Below are 16870 nucleotides of genomic sequence, written 5' to 3'. Positions count from 1 at the left end.
GTATACCCAGATTTCACACCACTGTGCAGAGGGCCAGGTCCAACTTCATGGGGGTGAAACGCAAATTACGGGACAGAAACATGAAATATGCACTTTTATTCCCTGCCTGGCTCAAAATCCTACATGGCAACAGGTCCCATTTTTTCTATTTGCCCGAGGAAGCGGCGGAGTGGATGGAGGTCACTCTGACCCCACCGGCATCGCAGGACCCGTTCGCGGACCACCGAAGTGACACCCGCAGGGGCTCGCAAGACCGAGGGAGCGACACTCACAGCCCCGGACATCATTCATCACACGGAGCACCGACGACAACGCAGCCATCCGGACACCAGGTGACAAGCAGAACGTCATCATCCCCGCATCATCGTCTAACTGAAGAGGCACTGGCCGCCCACGACGCGGAAGCAACCGGAGACAGACTCTCCGTCACCACCGACACCCACACTGAGGTGTCTGGTTCGGTTACCAGCTTGCAGCTCTTCCCAAAGATCACAGCCCAGATGGCAGAGGAGTTCTGAGCCACGACACGATTGATCCTCTCCAGGTGGTAACGTATGACTAATCCCCTCCTTCACATATGGTGGGTTGTATGTGCAGGGGCCCATTGTATTGTGGGCTATCATGTCCACGCAGACAGTTCAGTGCCAATCGACGGAGGCCTACCACCCCCGGTATGCACAAGAACTTGACTGACTTGTGCCCAGGTTGGGCACCATGGTTTGGCTCCTGGGTACGTTGGCTCAGGGACCTTTTTGTTCAGGGGTTATTTGTTTGCGAGACACTCTCACTTCTTAGCACAACGGGACATGTGGGGTCACCCAGTTGTATCACATTGTTGAGCCACACAGTTGGAGATGGGACCTCTTAATAACTATCAATTGTGCACCTGGAATGTGCGTGGCATGGGATCTGTGCATAAACGACATAGAATCTTTGCACAACTCAACAGAAGGGGGACACAGATTGCTTGCCTGCAAGAGACACATTTGAACGCTGCTGAAGCGGTGAAATTGCGCAAAAAATGGAGAGGGCAGCTCTTTGCGACCTCATATTCTGCGTTCTCTAGGGGGGCGGCAATTTGGCTCCGTGGCTCTCTTCCCTTCCAGCTGCTAGAGCAACGAATTGACCAGGAGGGTCGCTATGTATTTATACGGGGACTGTTGGATGGGGAGGCGGTAGTCATTGGCTGTGTGTACTCACCTAACACAAATCAATCGGAATTTTTGTTCAGGGTCAACGGGGTACTTGCAGATTGGGCTGACCATCGCTGGATCATCGGGGGTGATTTCAATGCTGTACTTGATGTTATGCTAGATAGATCACATCCCCCCTTACAGGCTACCGAGAGCAGAAAACAGGCTGCTGCGCTTGCAAGTTGGGCTGAGGGCTGGGATATGACGGATATGTGGCGCAGCATACACCCTCTGGATAGGGAATACACCTTTTTCTCCCCTCACCACCGGCTTCACACCAGAATTGATCATGTTTTCTGCTCCCGTTCCCTTACAGCACAGATTGTCCAACCCCAACACATGGGGAAAACACTATCGGACCACAACCCCGTGGAGATTACATGGCAGTGGGGTAGAAAGCTGGCTCCCATCCCGACTTGGCGGCTGTCTCCTGATCTCCTCGAGGACTCGGTCTTCCGGTCCTTCCTGTCCGACACTATAGATACCTACTTCTCCACAAATGCACACACGGCCAGCTCCCGGCAGATAGAATGGGACACTTTCAAGGTCTGTATTAGGGGGGCTGCTATGGCTATCAGGGTGGGAAGGAAACGGGAGGTGATCAGCGGGCTGAAGGAGGTGGAGGGCTCACTTGCATCCCTGGAGAATGAGGCAGCGGGCACCAATGTTCCCTTCACACCACTGCAAGAGGCACATATTAGACACGCGGAGCTCCTGGAAGAACTGCGGATTATAGACTATAGGGAGTACACGAACAGGCAGCATACGCAAGCTGACCGGGCCGGACCACTACTCGGCCGCCTCCTACGGGACTCCCCGGTCAGCCAACCCATTCTGAGGGTTTTTGACCAATCTGGCCGCTCAGCTACCACCCAAATAGGGATCAACCCGGCGTTTAAAGACTACTACACCACGTTGTATAGTCCCCCGCAGCCCCTATCAGAACCCGCACTTGTGGCCTTCATGGAGGGTCTGGTTCTCCCACGACTTACTGCCAGCCAGAACAAAGACTTGAAACGTCCTATCTCGGTGGCGGAAATCAGACAGGAAATCAGAGCCCTTCCGAAGGGCAAGGCACCTGGAACAGATGGCCTGCCAACTGAGTTCTACGCCACATACATAGACCTTCTAGCCCCACAGTTACATACTGTTTATCTGGAAGCCCTACGTACAACCTCCCTACCGCAATCACCAATGCAAGCCCTGATCACGTCCCTCTTGAAACCGGCCAAAGATGGTCTGCATTTGGCCGATTACAGGCCCCTGTCCCTTCTCAATACTGATTCTAAAATACTGAGCAAGGTACTGACGTCGAGGCTCATGCAATATGTGCCTCATCTGGTCCACCCGGATCAATGCGGTTTTGTTAGGCGCTTGGCTCAGCTCATGCTCGGAGACAATATGGACACAGGCTCCGAAGGGTGCATTTCTCTAGACTTAAAACAAGCTTTCGATTCCTTGAGATGGGACTATATGTTCGCCACCCTGTTAAAATTCAGGATACCGCCCGAATTCCTCGCTTGGGTCAGATTGCTATACACCATCCCCACTGCCAGAGTGCGCACCTCCAATCAAATCTCAGGTCCTATGGCTATTGCCAGAGGCACCAGACAGGGCTGCCCGCTCTCCCCTCTCCTCTTTGTCCTTGCCCTCGAACCGTTACTCTGTAGACTCAGACTGATGGCCCCCCTCTATGGCATACGTTGACATGGTATGGACCACATTGTATCTGCTTATGCGGATGATATCATTTTATATTTCCGCGACCTGAGAGGTGATCTGAGTCCGGTTTCTCGGGTTTTCGAGGATTTCAGAGAGATCTCTGGCCTCACCATCAGCGAGTCTAAGTCCTACGGGTTCACCTTTGCAATCACAGATGGATCAGCCCCCCTACCTTTTGCCCCTCACGAATTCCAAATGGCTGACACCACCTTCCGATACCTGGGGATCCAGATATACAGAGAGGCGAGCATGATGATAGACGGCAACCTAGGGAAGGCATTAGGGCGCTGAAGACACAAATTCAGTTTTGGCTTACACTACCACTCTCAATACCCGGAAGGGTGGCAATCTCCAAGATGGTGATGCTCCCCCGGCTTATCTACTACTTCACCAACCTGCCATTCCAGATCCCAGCGGCGACATTTAAGACCCTCGACTCGCTACTGACCGAGCTTGTGTGGGGACATGGCCGCAGGCGCATAGGTCTGGCCAAGTTGCAACTCCCCTCCGATTCTGGAGGCATGGGCTTACCGGACCTCAGGGCTTATAATTATGCATGTCAGCTGCAATGGCTAGCTTATTGGGTAGCGGGCCGTAATCTTCATGAGATTAATATATCAAGAGACGACCATACTAAGGGGAGAGTGCACATCTTGCTCCTTCCTGGCTCGGATCTACCTAGAAACGCCCCGCCACTTCTCAAGCTGGCGATCACATACTGGCGGAAGGCGCTGAAGTACACGTCCCCCGGGACGCCATATGCCCCCACGATTCCACTACTGGGCATACCACTAGGTTTGGGCACACTCACGGAGACACTGCTGGAACCCTGGCATGACGTAGGGGTGGCACACGTGGGTGACCTGTTTGCGGAGGGACACCTACTATCTTTCGAAGACTTCAGAACGTCACAGGGCGTCCCCGGCGGCTCCTTTCTCCTATACGCCGGACTCCGACACTATATCTCACGCAAATGGTCGCCTGACGGGCGGGAGCCTACTGTGAACCCTCTTGTCACAATGCTCTACCTCATGGGAACGGGCGGCCACCTGACCAAGTGGCTCACATCTAGCATTAAATCGGGGAAGGCACTTACACTGTCACCACTACGAGCGACATGGGAGGTAGATATTGGAAGGCCGCTGTGAGACAAGGAGTGGGAGCGCATACTTCAGTTCCCCAGGAAGGTAGCTAGGAACCCCAAGTACAAGTTCATCCAGCTGATGTTACTACATAGAGCCTACCTGACACCACACCGACTACATGTGATGTTCCCTGCGACCAGGAACAACTGCCCCCGATGCGATGAGGATGACGCATCACTAATACATATGCTATGGCAATGCCCCAAGTTAGGGTATTTCTGGAACACTGTCCATGACTTACTCGCGAAAGCTGATACACTGCCCAGAATACCCACACTGGACATACACTACTAGGACTGGGGCCTTCGACCCGCACCAGAACCGTGGCGACGCGCTTCTCCGATCTGGCCTTGTTGCTGGCGAAGCGTGCCATCACGATGCGATGGAAATCGTCTAGACCACCCAACCCAGACATGTGGCGGGCGGAAGTAGTGCGATGGGGGAAAGCGGAGGGCGAAGCACTACAAAGAGAGGAGAACAGGGGCCTCCGGAAAACACCGATCTCACTGGAATGGTTTGACACCTTGGGGGTCTTTGAGGCTGGCAATGACGAAGGTGAAGAGGAGGCTAGCGAATAGCCGCTTAGGGTATTACTGTGCCCCGACTCAACCCCCCACCCCCTCCACCCCTCCCATGCGCGACCACCACTGCCTACGGTGCACTGCGATAGGGTACGGGTATCCCCGACCCATCGCTCACACTACCCCACCTTACCTGTGTGTAAGCCTTGCACTTTGTATCAATACGTTGAGTGTGACCCACATGTAGATACTTCATTTATGTGCCTAATTAGAGAGTGACGGGTGGGACTCCATAGGGGTGGAGGGTGGGACCAGAAATGAACGGGGATTGTTAGTTGTTCTAGTTCATCGACAAAATGAAAAATCAAAATCACTTTGTTTCTATATATGCTTGGAGCAGCCGCATACATGTACCAGCGGAATTTACACTATGATTATATGTATGAAGTTGTATGCTATCACTGCTTTCAAAACTATTCTAATAAACAGATTTAAAAAAAAAATACTGAGGATGGTGCTCCGGACTATCAGCGCTCCGTTCTGTTAAGAGAACATCGGAAGGATTTTCCGAAACGCTCCGATCAGAGTAAAACCAATTCCAGCTGTTTTGTTGACAGGTTTCTAATGTCAATTTGTTGTCAACCATGACTCCCAGATTATGTACCACGCTACTGGGAGCCAATGGAGTAGCAGGGGATGTTGGCCAAAACTCAAGCGGAAGTTTAGGAGGGATTCTATCTACTGCACAGTGTGGAATCTCTGTCTTCTCAGAGTTAAACTGAAGAATTTGAATTTGAAGCTTCACACCAAAGATAGAACCGTTTCCACTTGAGTTTGTAGGTTTTGATAGTGGAGGGTGCTCCAGCGTTAGGGAGAACCTCCCTGCAGTCCGGAGGAATAATCAAATTAGCAAACTCATAGTGCTCAGGCACCAGTTGGATTTGGATGGAAGATCAGGCCATGGTTCATAGTAAGAAGATTCGAAATTGGGCGCAGCCAAATTGGATTGCACTCCGACAGAAGGAGGAGCTCCGTAAACAAGAACTGGCGAGGCCATCTGGGGGCTATGAGAAGAATGCCGCAGGGTTCTTTCTGCATTTTCCAAAGTACCCTTGCAACTAGAGGAATCAGTGGAAAAGCATAAGCATATATTTTTAACCAGTTCATCAAAAACGCATTTCTGCACGATTCTGAGTGGGGAAGCCAACTTGCATAGAATGGGCATTTGCGGTTCAGGTTGGTCACCAATAAATCCAGATTGGGGTGTCCGCAAAGCTGAAAGATGCGGTCCAGCGTCGGCTGATGAAGTTCCCACTAGTGGTTTGACGAGACCGACCTGCTCAGGGAGTCCGCTAGAAGGTTGGACCCCCCCGGAACATGGACTGCTGTGATCTGATGTTCAATCGCCCAATCCCAAATTTGCTGAGCTTGTAGGGATAGCAAAGAGTATCTCGTGCCCCCTTGTTTGGTCACATAATGCATGCTTGTTCAATCAATCAATCAACAGATTTGTAAAGCGCGCTACTCACCCGTAAGGGTCTCAAGATGCTGGGAGGAGGGGGGGGTCGCTACTGGTCGACGAGCCAGGTCTTGAGTTGTTTCCTGAAGGAGAGATGGTCCTGGGTCAGCCGTAGGTGGGTGGGGAGGGTGTTCCAGGTCTTGGCCCCCAGGTAAGAGAATGATCTTCCTCCAGCGGTGGCTTTGCGAATGCGTGGGATGGTGGCGAGGGCGAGGTTGGCGGATCGGAGTTGGCGGGTGGGTGTGTAGAATGTGAGGCGGCTGTTGAGGTATTTGGGGCCCATGTCGTGGAGAGCCTTGTGTGCGTGGGTGAGGAGTCTAAACGTGATCCTCTTGCTGACAGGGAGCCAGTGCAGGTCTTTCAGATGGGGAGAGATGTGGCTGTGACGGGGGATGTCCAGAATGAGTCGTGCAGAGGCGTTCTGTATGCGCTGGAGTCTTTTCTGGAGTTTGGCTGTGGTTCCAGCGTAGAGGGTGTTCCCGTAGTCGGGTCGGCTGGTGACGAGGGCCTGGGTGACGGTCTTCCTGGTTTCGATGGGGATCCACCGGAAGATTTTTCGAAGCATGCGCAGGGTGTTGAAACAGGATGACTAGACAGCGTTGACTTGCTTGGTCATTCTGAGGGAGGAGTCCAAGAAGAAGCCTAGGTTGCGAGCATGGTCCGTTGGCTTGGGGGCAGTGCTATGGGCAAGGGGCAACCAGGAATCGTCCCAGGCAGAGGGGGATGGTCCCAGGATGAGGACTTCCGTCTTGTCTGTGTTCAGTTTCAGATGGCTGAGCTTCATCCATTCCGCAACATCTTTCATTCCTTCCTGGAGGCTGGCTCTGGCGGTGGCGGGGTTGTTGGTGAGGGAGAGGATCAGCAGGGTGTCGTCAGCATTGGAGATGATGTTTAGGTTGTGTTGGCGTGCAATGGCTGCGAGGGGGCTCATTTAGACGTTGAAGAGGGTGGGGCTGAGCGAGGATCCTTGCGGTACGCCGCAGATGACTTTGGTGGCTGCGGATCGGAACGGGGGGAGCCGGACTCTCTGGGTTCTTCCGGCGAATAACAAGATGATCCACTCCAAGGCCTTTCCTTGGATTCCGGTGTTGCTGAGGCGCTGTATTAGGGTGCGGTGGCACACGGTGTCGAAGGCTGCTGAGAGGTCCAGGAGGATGAGGGCAGCTGTTTCCCCGTTGTCGAGCAAGGACCTGATGTCATCGGTAGCTGCGATGAGGGCGGTCTCGGTGCTGTGGTTTGCACGGAAACCGGACTGTGAGGGGTCGAGGGATCCGTTTGTCTCGAGAAAGGCGGAGAGTTGTTTGTTGACTGTCTTCTCGATGACTTTGGCCGGAAACGGGAGGAGCGAGATGGGGCGGAAGTTCTTGAGGTCCGTGAGCTCCACGGTGGGTTTCTTCAGGAGGGCGCTGAGCTCGGTATGTTTCCGGTTCTCCGGTAAGGTGGCGGATGCGAAGGAGCTGTTGATGATGTCCCGGAGTTGGGGTAAGATGATGGAGTCGGCTTTGTTGAAGATGTTGTGTGGCCAGGGGCCGGTTGGGGAGCCGGAGTGGATGGTGTTCATCGTTCGGGGTGTGTCTTCGGTGCTGACAGAGGTCCAGGTGCATAGGGTGGTGGTGGGGGGCAATGGTTTGGTGGTAGGGTGCGTGGTCTGTGCGCTGAAGCTGTTGTGTATGTCGGCGATCTTGCGGTGAAAGAACGAGGCGAGTGAGTCGCAGAGGTCTTGCGATGGTTTGATGTCGTTGTTGCAGGTGCTGGGGTTGGAGAGCTCTTTAACGAAGCTGAAGAGTTCCTTGCTGTTGTGGGTGTTGTTGTCCAGTCGTTCTTTGAATGTTGTCCTTTTGGTGGTGCGGATCAGCTGGTGGTGATTGCGGGTGGCGTTCTTGAGGGCTGTCATGTTTTCTGTTGTCTGGTCGTGGCGCCAGGCTTTCTCGAGGGTGCGGCAGGTTTTCGTGGAGTTTTTGAGGTCGTTGGTAAACCACGAGGCTTTCTTGCTGCCGGGTCTGCTGGGAGTGTTCTTCAGTGGTGCGAGGTCATCGGCGCAGTTGGTGAGCCACTGTGTGAGGTTGCGGGCTGCTTCGTTAGGGTCCGTCGTGTTGGTGGGAGGGTTCTGGCGGAGGGAGGTGGTGAGCTGGTCAGTGGTGATCTTGCGCCAGCTTCTGCGGGGAACCTGTTGCGGGTGGTGGTGGGTTGTGGTTCTCCTGAAGTTGAAGTGGACGCAGCTGTAATCTGTCCAGTGTAGTCCGGTGGAGTGGCTGAAGGAGATGTGCTTGCTGGAGAAGATGGGGTCAAGTGTGTGGCCAGCGTAGTGGGTAGGGGTGTTCACCAGTTGCTTGAGTCCGAGGTTGGCGAGGTTGTCCAGCAGGGCGGCGGTGTTGCTGTCATTGTTGTTCTCCAGGTGGAAGTTGAGGTCCCCTAGGAGGATGTAGTCTGAGGAGGTTATGGCGTGCGGGCTAACGAAGTCTGCGATGGCTTCGCTGAATTGTGTGCGTGGTCCCCGGGGTCTGTAGATGAGAATGCCCCTGAAGGTGGTCTTGGGGTCGGTATGTATCTGGAAGTGAAGGTGCTCGGCGGCGGTGAGGGTGTCGTCAGAGTTGGTCGTGATTTGGATGGTGTTTCTGTGGACAATGGTGATGCCTCCTCCGGTTTGGTTGACGCGGTCCCTCCGGGTGATCGTGTAGCCATCCGGGATGGCTATGGCGATGTCGGGGGCAGAGGAGGCGTTCATCCAGTTTTCTGTGAGGAAGGTGACGTCTGGTGATATTGTGTCCAGGAGGTTCCATCGTTCGCCGGCGTGCCTGTGGACGGAGCGGGTGTTGAGCAGGATGCACTCAAGGTGATTGTTGCTGGTAGCTGACTTGGCGGGTGCGGTGCAGGTTTGGAGGCAGGTGAATTTGCAAGCTTGGCAGGTGAAGGGTCCGTGGGTGCATTTCGGGATGGCTCGGTAGCAGGCGAGGTTCCGGCCGGCGTTGAGTGCATGGATGGTTGCAGCGCCGTAAGTCCGTAGGTGGGCAGTCATCGTCGAGAGCCAGGGGTCCTGGCGCTGGGCGCGGTCCAGGCGCGGACGGGCGCAGACGGGCTTACCTTTGGCGCACCCGCTGCACGGTCGCCGTGCGGCCTCCATATGAGACGAAGTGGGAGGGAGGAGCAGCTGGGAGGCGGGAGCGGGCGGCCAGTGGGCAGGGGGTACAAAAGAAAAAGGGGCGGGCCGCGAGGGAGCAGCGGCGGGAAGCGGGGGGGGGCACACACAGAGGACAGGATACAACAGCAACTACAAAAAATACAGAAAAATGCAGAAGTCCAGAAAAAAAAGCACAAGTCACAAGTGTGGGCAGCAGCAGAAAGAAGGAGAAGGTAGCAGCAGGGGGACACCGAGGTCAGGGGCGAACCTGCGGCGCCGGGGGCAGAGATGCGGTCCCAGCAGAGGAGCCGTGCGGCGTGGGGGGTGGCCTGGGGTCAGGTGAGGTTCTCTAAATTCGACTTCATCTTACATTCATCCGCCATTTTGTGTTGCCTTTACACAGGCCGCTCGACGAACAAATTGTCTCTGCCATTTTGACTGCAACGTGTCGCAAGACCCCCTCCGTCATTGTCCGAAACCAAGCCCACACAACGCCCGGCCTAACTAATCCTTGTACCAACTATATGTTAAGCCTTTAGCATTCTTCTCTTGCCTATCTTATCTATCGGCCTTTTACTATTCTCTCCTCTTGTTTTCCTATTTTACAACCTTTCCTTTGAAGCATACAAGACATGTCTTTTCATTCCAGACTGATTAACTTGAGGGGCCGAATAACACACAAGCACGTAAGCAGAGAACATTGAGGTTGCACAACACTTTGCTTTCTAACTCTTCTGACTGGCTGTAACTTCGTGGATTGGGTATATGTTTGTACAACTGCATTTTTACTATAAAAGCTTGTGAGCTACGGAGTAAAGTGGCAGTCTCCTGAGAACATACTTGGTATACTTCTAGGACAACTGTGCCTAGCTGCAGGTAATAAATTCGGTTTCCTAAGACAACAGATTGTTCTGTGTCTCTGTGCAACAAGACAGGTGAACTCGTAGATTAAGGCGTGCTTTGCGCCGCCAGGTCCATAAGGCCCAGTTCTTCAATTGGCGCCCAACGTCAGGCGGCTTCAGAGGTAGTGGTTGAGCCCGAGGATCGAGAGGAGCCCTGCAGGAAAGTTCCGGAGGAGGCGCCCCACATCAGCGACCCCTGTATGTCGAACGTGGACCGATGGTCTTTTGAAGCGCAGCTTCTCTGTTCCAACGGCTGCTGGCAACTGCTGCCCTGACTGGTCCCTTGGTGACAACTGGTATCTCGAGACGTTAGAACGGACCTCTGTTGGCGTAAGGAGACATTTGGTTAAGTACTAGTGGGTAGCTCCCACTTCTTTTGTTTTTGGGTTTTGATTCGACTATTGCAATAGCCGAAGCCAATGGGTGAGTACGTTCGTGCTGTGTTGCTTGATTAACCCCTTGATGTTTTGAAAAGAGGCCAGTGAAATAACGATGCCTGGTTTCAGTAAGTTGAGACATTGGTGCTGTTGTGATTGTGATAGGAATTCCCAACTGGAGGACTCTTTTCCCATTCCTCCGGCTGGAACTCCCACCTATGAGCTCTATTCTAAACATGGTGTGGGCTCCATCACCTTTAATGAAGTGTGGGTCCGCTATACTAGGAAAGATGGTGTTCTGCAGTAGCCCCAAAATGGTAGTTTTGAACCTGACATCCTAGATAATTTGAAGCTACATTGTTTAAAAGAAAAGCCCGGCCGGCTATGTTTGACTCTTTTCGCCTCTGGCGCAAGGAATCCAAACAAAAAGAAATTAAACAGGCAAAGAGAGATAGAAAGGAAAAGGGCATGACTGTCTTACAGGCTGCCCAGCATTTTACTGACAATGAGACTGATCATGTGATTTAGGCTTTAGAAAGACAACATCGTATGGCTGTGGATAAGAGTTATCCGGTGTTGCCAACTTCCCCTCCGGACAAAGATATTGACTGCGAAAAGGATCCTGTAATGTCCCATTTGTTGAGATTACCCCCGCCCTATGCACAAGGTGCTAATGCACCCTTGTTAATACCACCCGCTCCGCCACCTGTTGCTCAGCCACCTGTTGTTCCTCAGCCAGTCCCTGCACCTCCACCACAGCCCCTTCAGGTTATGCCTATCCTGCCGCCTCCTTTGCCACTGGCTCCTTTGCCTTCGACCCCCTTTATACCTGTTACCCCTTCTTCTGCCCCCTCTTGTGCTCCGCCTAATACCTTGTCCCCTGTCCTTATGTCCTGCTCCCACTCAGTTCGTAAACGGATGGTTGATACCGATTCTGATTTCTTGTCACCTTTCTTTGGGTCATTGAGCACAACTCCTGTTCCTCCTCGGAGGCAGGCCCGTAGTCAACTCCCGGGTCCTGACGAACAAAATGTGTTAGATGTTCTTGCTCGTAGGTGGATCATGAATAGGGCTCCCGGTTTTATGGTATTTATTTTTTTGCCATTTCCGTCTGTATTTATCCATATTTATTTTTGGGGCATTTTATCTGTATTTATCCACATTTATTTTTGCAGCAATCAAAAGGCAGCGCTGCAGCTAGTATTTTTCCACATTTAAGTGGACAATGTACACCGTCCTGCTTCAGGTGTGTGCTTTTGTCTTCTACTGGGAGCTCCTGCCCTCTGGAATAATGATAAACTTGAGTTATCATTGAACCACAGTTACTTGAAGCCAGGGTTCATTTTTTATGTGTTACTATATTAGGTACTGAACATGCAAACTGCAGACCAGCATTGCTGAGTCAATTAATTCATTCTCTCAGTGCATCCTGAAGAAAGAAATGCTTCTAGGTGCTCTCAGTTTTGTGATGCACAATAGGCCATCAGCCTGTACCATCCGCATACCAACTACTAATGCAGGTTAGCATCCCCTCTAGGCCAACAGGTCCTAACATCTTGGCAAAAGCTATAAAGGAATACGTAAATACACACTTCCTTAGTGATGTTCACTTGGTCATCAGTCTAGTAATTGCCATCCATGAAACGCTAGCACACCCCAGTCAGGGCACCCCATATATATCATGTCACCTAGCAGAAATCAGCACTTCCTATAGAATGCCAGAAACTACAGGTCTTCACCAACAGACTGTCAGACCATGTAACGTGCATTTTTCCTTCGTTCGCCCTCTCCCTTTCCAGACGGTGCAGAATCAGGATGAATATCCGATATTTATAAGCTTGGCTTTCACCAGGCCAGGGGAATCTTCGAAAGGCGCACTTCTGGATCATTTCATATTGAGTTAAGAGGTTCTGTTGGCTGGATATGAGAAAGCCCATCTAATCCTGTGGAACTTGTGTCATTGACAATAGACTGCAGCGTTGTGTATGAAGGGACCAAAGCGAACACAGGAGCAGCAGGGCAAGGATGCAGACACACTGCTGGCCACTCGGGTAAGGATCCTCATTGCATTTTGGTGGCTGCAGTTCATGATAAACTCAGTAACTCAAAAGTAATGCGGTGTTGTGAACACTTAATGACACCCAGCTCCAGAATTAATCATGAACTGCACCTGGCAGATTGGAACGTTTGCTGAGTTAGGAGCAGAGTGCTTCCTCTCCCCACACACACACCTTCGTGTACCTGCCTAATTCATCCAGAGGGATATTGAGCTATTGACAAACAACTGATGCTTTTTGTTACCCAACTCAACAATAATGATCAACCTTGGAAGGAAGACACGTCATGTGAATCTGTTGCAATTTCAACCCATGACCATGGGGTCAACACGGCTCCGCACACATTTCATATTAGGGCACATTCATTTTTGCCAGTCACGGGGAGATTACGTGACAGTACACAGTGCACTGCACTGCAAGAGCAACCCGGCCACAAACACATAAAGATTCCAGCCCCAACCACGATTGGCTCAGGGGCACAGCAGCAGGTCAAAAAATACCCTTATTAGAAGGAATCTCCAGCAAATCACAAGCCCTGTAGCCAGCGGCGCAAATAGAGCCAAATTTAGTGGGGGGTGGGGGGTCTAGGAAAACATTTCGGGGGGGGAGGGGAGCCGACTCTCCAAGCAACAGTTAGATTGGCGATTCAGAGGCTCTAGAAGTGGTGACAAAACAACAAAGCCTCATTAACAAGTTAGAGGTATTTTAAAGACCTGTGAAGTACTCGTTTGCGGCTGTGCCCAGGCAACCACACACGAGGGGGGCCTGTCTGCAGCTGAGGGACTTTGCAAGGCACCTCGGCTGGAGCACGGCAGCAGGCACAATATACTAGTATTTAACTGCATCTACATATAAATACAGACAAAGGAAAAATAGTTTTCCGTCTGTATTTATGTGTAAATATCCGTTTAAACGGAAAACCGGGAGCCCTAATCATGAATGATCCCGAGTATAGTGTGCAAGATATCATGGACACTTTTTCACAGTGGAATGCGCCAACACAAAGACAAGTTTTTGATGCCAAGTGCGTCATTCTTAGCCAAAAGTGGGAGGATACGAGATTGGGATTAGCTCCTCAGAATCTGCTAGATATTCAGGCTGACTTCGATAAAGGAATAATTGTGGGTCCTGGTGTTGAGAATGCTGTAAAGACACTTGTCGCCCTTAGGTCCATGCTCACTTCTCGGTCTTTACCTGAACCCGATCTTTCCGTTAGACGGAAACTGAAACACTATCCTATGAGAGAGGTTCCCCCAGTTTGGAGGGACGAGGTTGCACCTGCGGGAGGAAATCCTGCTATTCCCACTCATTTTCAACGTGTATGGGTACATGCACCTTGGAAGAGATCTGAGGTGCTGGCCCTTAAACAGTCCTTACCTGACCCCCGTAAGTACCCTGCTGGTTATTACAAAGAACTGTCTCAGACTGTTGATGCGTGTGTTATGAATTTGGCCGACATAGATATGCTGATGGGAAATGTTGTTCCGCAACCATTGTGGGCTAGAATTCGGAAAGAGGACCATGTCCAGGAATTAGGAGGAGATTGGCCTGCTATAGTTGCCGCCGATAGACTCCAAGTGGGTGGTTCCAAACCTGATAATCTAATTACAGAACTTCCTGGTAGGATAATCACCTTAATGAAAACTATGATGCCCGCTCTGCACGTTAATTGGGATAAGTTAGCTGCTTGTAAACAGAAGAGAGAGTGTCTCCGACTTCTTTACTCGGTTTGAGGAAACGTTTCTTGATCACAGTGGTCAAAATATGAACACAGAAGGTGGGCAGCGACTATTTGTGGATAAATTTGTATTTCATTTCCTTCCCGAACTCTCTAATAAATTAAAGGATTCTGAAAGTTTGTGGGCCGTTTCTTCTTCAGCCCAGATATTGGCTACTGCTCAATATTACGAGAATAGGGATAAGGAGGAAAAGAATAAACTGGATAAAAAGACTAAAGAATTGAAAACGAAAGTACTCTTGCAACAGGCTTATCCCCCTCGCCCTGCTCAGCATCAGTTTCAGCCGACTCCCCAGTTTCTGAAGGTGTTTCAGAAACCTGAGCCCTTTGTTCCACAACCTTCACTAGGCACTAATCAATGTGACTATTGTAAAGAAGAAGGTCACTTTAAGAATAATTGCCCAGTTTTATTGCAGCGTGCTGGTGGTACGCCTGGGCCACGAGGCCGAGGTGGTTTTCAGTCGACCCCAAGGGGGAGGGGGCAAGGTACAATGTCCCAGGAGCAACGTTCCTTTCCGCCCCAAAATTCCATGAATTGTTTTGATCAGCAAAATACTCAGTCTGCACACTATTATAATGACGATTATTGTATGGAGAATGAGACTCAGTGTCTCTTGTGGAAATCAAGCCTGAAACGCTACTGCCATTACACGCTGCAACAGGGGCTCTCTTACCAGCGTTTCTGCCCGCCCGCCCGCCTCCTGCTCACCGGACCTGCTCTGTGAAGCCTTCAACACCGAGCGGAGCGCGGAGCAGGGCTAATAGAACTACAAACCCCAGCTGCCCTAGCGGCATTTGCCGCGTCAGTTTCGCGCCAGGAGGCGTAGAAATACGGCGACATCCCCGTCTCGCGGGACGCCCGGAGCGAAGCCCGGGCAAAGGGCGGGCCGTCTGAGGCCGTCCAAGGTTGGGTTGGGCCTGGTCTCTTGGTTTGCTGTCCTGAAACCGACGCTTCTGCGTATCTCCTCATCCCTGCTGATTGCTACGTAAGTTTTATCAACTTTGGTTGTGTGTAAGGAGTATTATGCCTCCTAAAAAGTTAACTACTCCTAGCAACTCTATTGAGAACTATCTGGTACAAGTTGTTGAAAAAAATTAACAGTGACAGAAGAGCGTCTTTGGGAATAGACTCATCTACCCAATCACCCTTTATTGATATCGAGGCAGATGATCCCTTTGGCCTCATTTCCGGATACTATCATCATACAGCCTAGTGGTACTGTTGCTGGTCCTGAAGACCTTAGCGTCAGCGAAGTACTGACTGATATAACTACTAGTCACGATCCCTCCACCTCCCCTCCAGCACCCGTTCCAGGGAAACGGGAGTGTCTCAGGTCAGCTAAGAACAAAGTTGCAAACCTCCCGAGGAAACATTCAGAGGAAGAGGAGCCTGATCTGACTAATGAGGCTTATGTCACACTTTCAAATGTCCAATTTAATAAACTACTGGCTCTGATGGACACTAAAATCAAAGGTGTGGTTAAACCCTTGGTCAGCAAAATAGATAAATTAACCTCTGAGGTTAACCGACTGGAAGGTCTACTGCAAAAAACCATGGGTGAGATAGGGAAACTTCCGGAAAATGTCTCTGCCAAGATAGAGGAATCTCTAAACAAATCAGTAACTACAGCTATCAGTGGACTCATCCCTACCCCTGCATTAAACCCCCTAATGGCAACTAATAGTACTCTCCCTGGTGATTCTCATATTGACCCGATCCCTGTTCCTGTGGTTGAAGACCCATTTACTGAAAAAGGGACTTTCGAGCTTGAGGTTGAAGCCTCCCCACTGGTACTTGTTCTCGCTAATGTTCCTCCCTTGGCTCAAGGTGAGCGTGAAACAACATCTTCTCTAATAAACAAATCCTTATCATGGCTAACCAACAACATGGTAATCACTCCCTGGGGAAAGCAGCAACTCTCTGAAGAGCTCGTTAATGCAAGAAGGGTCCAGTGGATTGGGGACAGGGTGAAAAAGTTCAAAGGGGAGTGCGTCGTCCTACACTTCTCTGACCCTGGGGTCTTGCCTAACATCTTACCCAACATTCTACCACCACAAAGGCGATCAACCTCAATAGTTCCATTGACTTTGGACTTCTTCTATCCTAGAAAGGGAAGCGGCCCAAACTCAAGTATTTTGAGAACCAAATGGAACATTGTGACTAAGAGGGGGAGGAAGGACGTCGCTTCAGTGGACTGGGGTTTGGGGTTGGAAAATCGTTTGTCTGCATTGTCTAACTTAAATGATTGCGATTGACAACCATCCATTTGTAACTCTATCCCCTTGCCCCTCTGTGGCAAAAGAACTCCTGATTTAGACAGTAATTTAATAACAAATAGTATTCAGGGGTTTCCGACCGATGATTTACCAGGGCTATCCAACATCATATCCATTAATCAGGTCACTGGGGGTAGGATGTCACACAAGCCTATTACAAACCCCTGTTCTCTTACGACACCTAATTCAGGGAACCTTTTGTCCTGGAATGTGGCTGGAATATCTTCCGAAATGGATTGCGCTGATTGGTTTGAATTTATTAATAAGTACGACCTTTGCATTTTTCAAGAGACTTGGGCGT

The 16870-nt window shown here is 51.0% G+C and overlaps 1 protein-coding gene across 1 annotated transcript in view; it reads right to left on the bottom strand.

Annotated features, from left to right (window-relative positions):
- Positions 1 to 16870, bottom strand: part of LOC147737259 (uncharacterized) — a 286653-nt gene that overhangs the window by 38650 nt on the left and 231133 nt on the right. The gene's annotated exons all lie outside the window — the stretch shown is intronic.

The sequence above is a fragment of the Lissotriton vulgaris genome, chromosome 1_1, assembly GCF_964263255.1.
Source record: "Lissotriton vulgaris chromosome 1_1, aLisVul1.2, whole genome shotgun sequence".
Lineage (NCBI taxonomy): Eukaryota > Metazoa > Chordata > Amphibia > Caudata > Salamandridae > Lissotriton > Lissotriton vulgaris.
The sequence above is the reverse complement of the archived record's forward strand: the minus strand, read 5'-3'. Positions and strand labels throughout refer to the sequence as shown.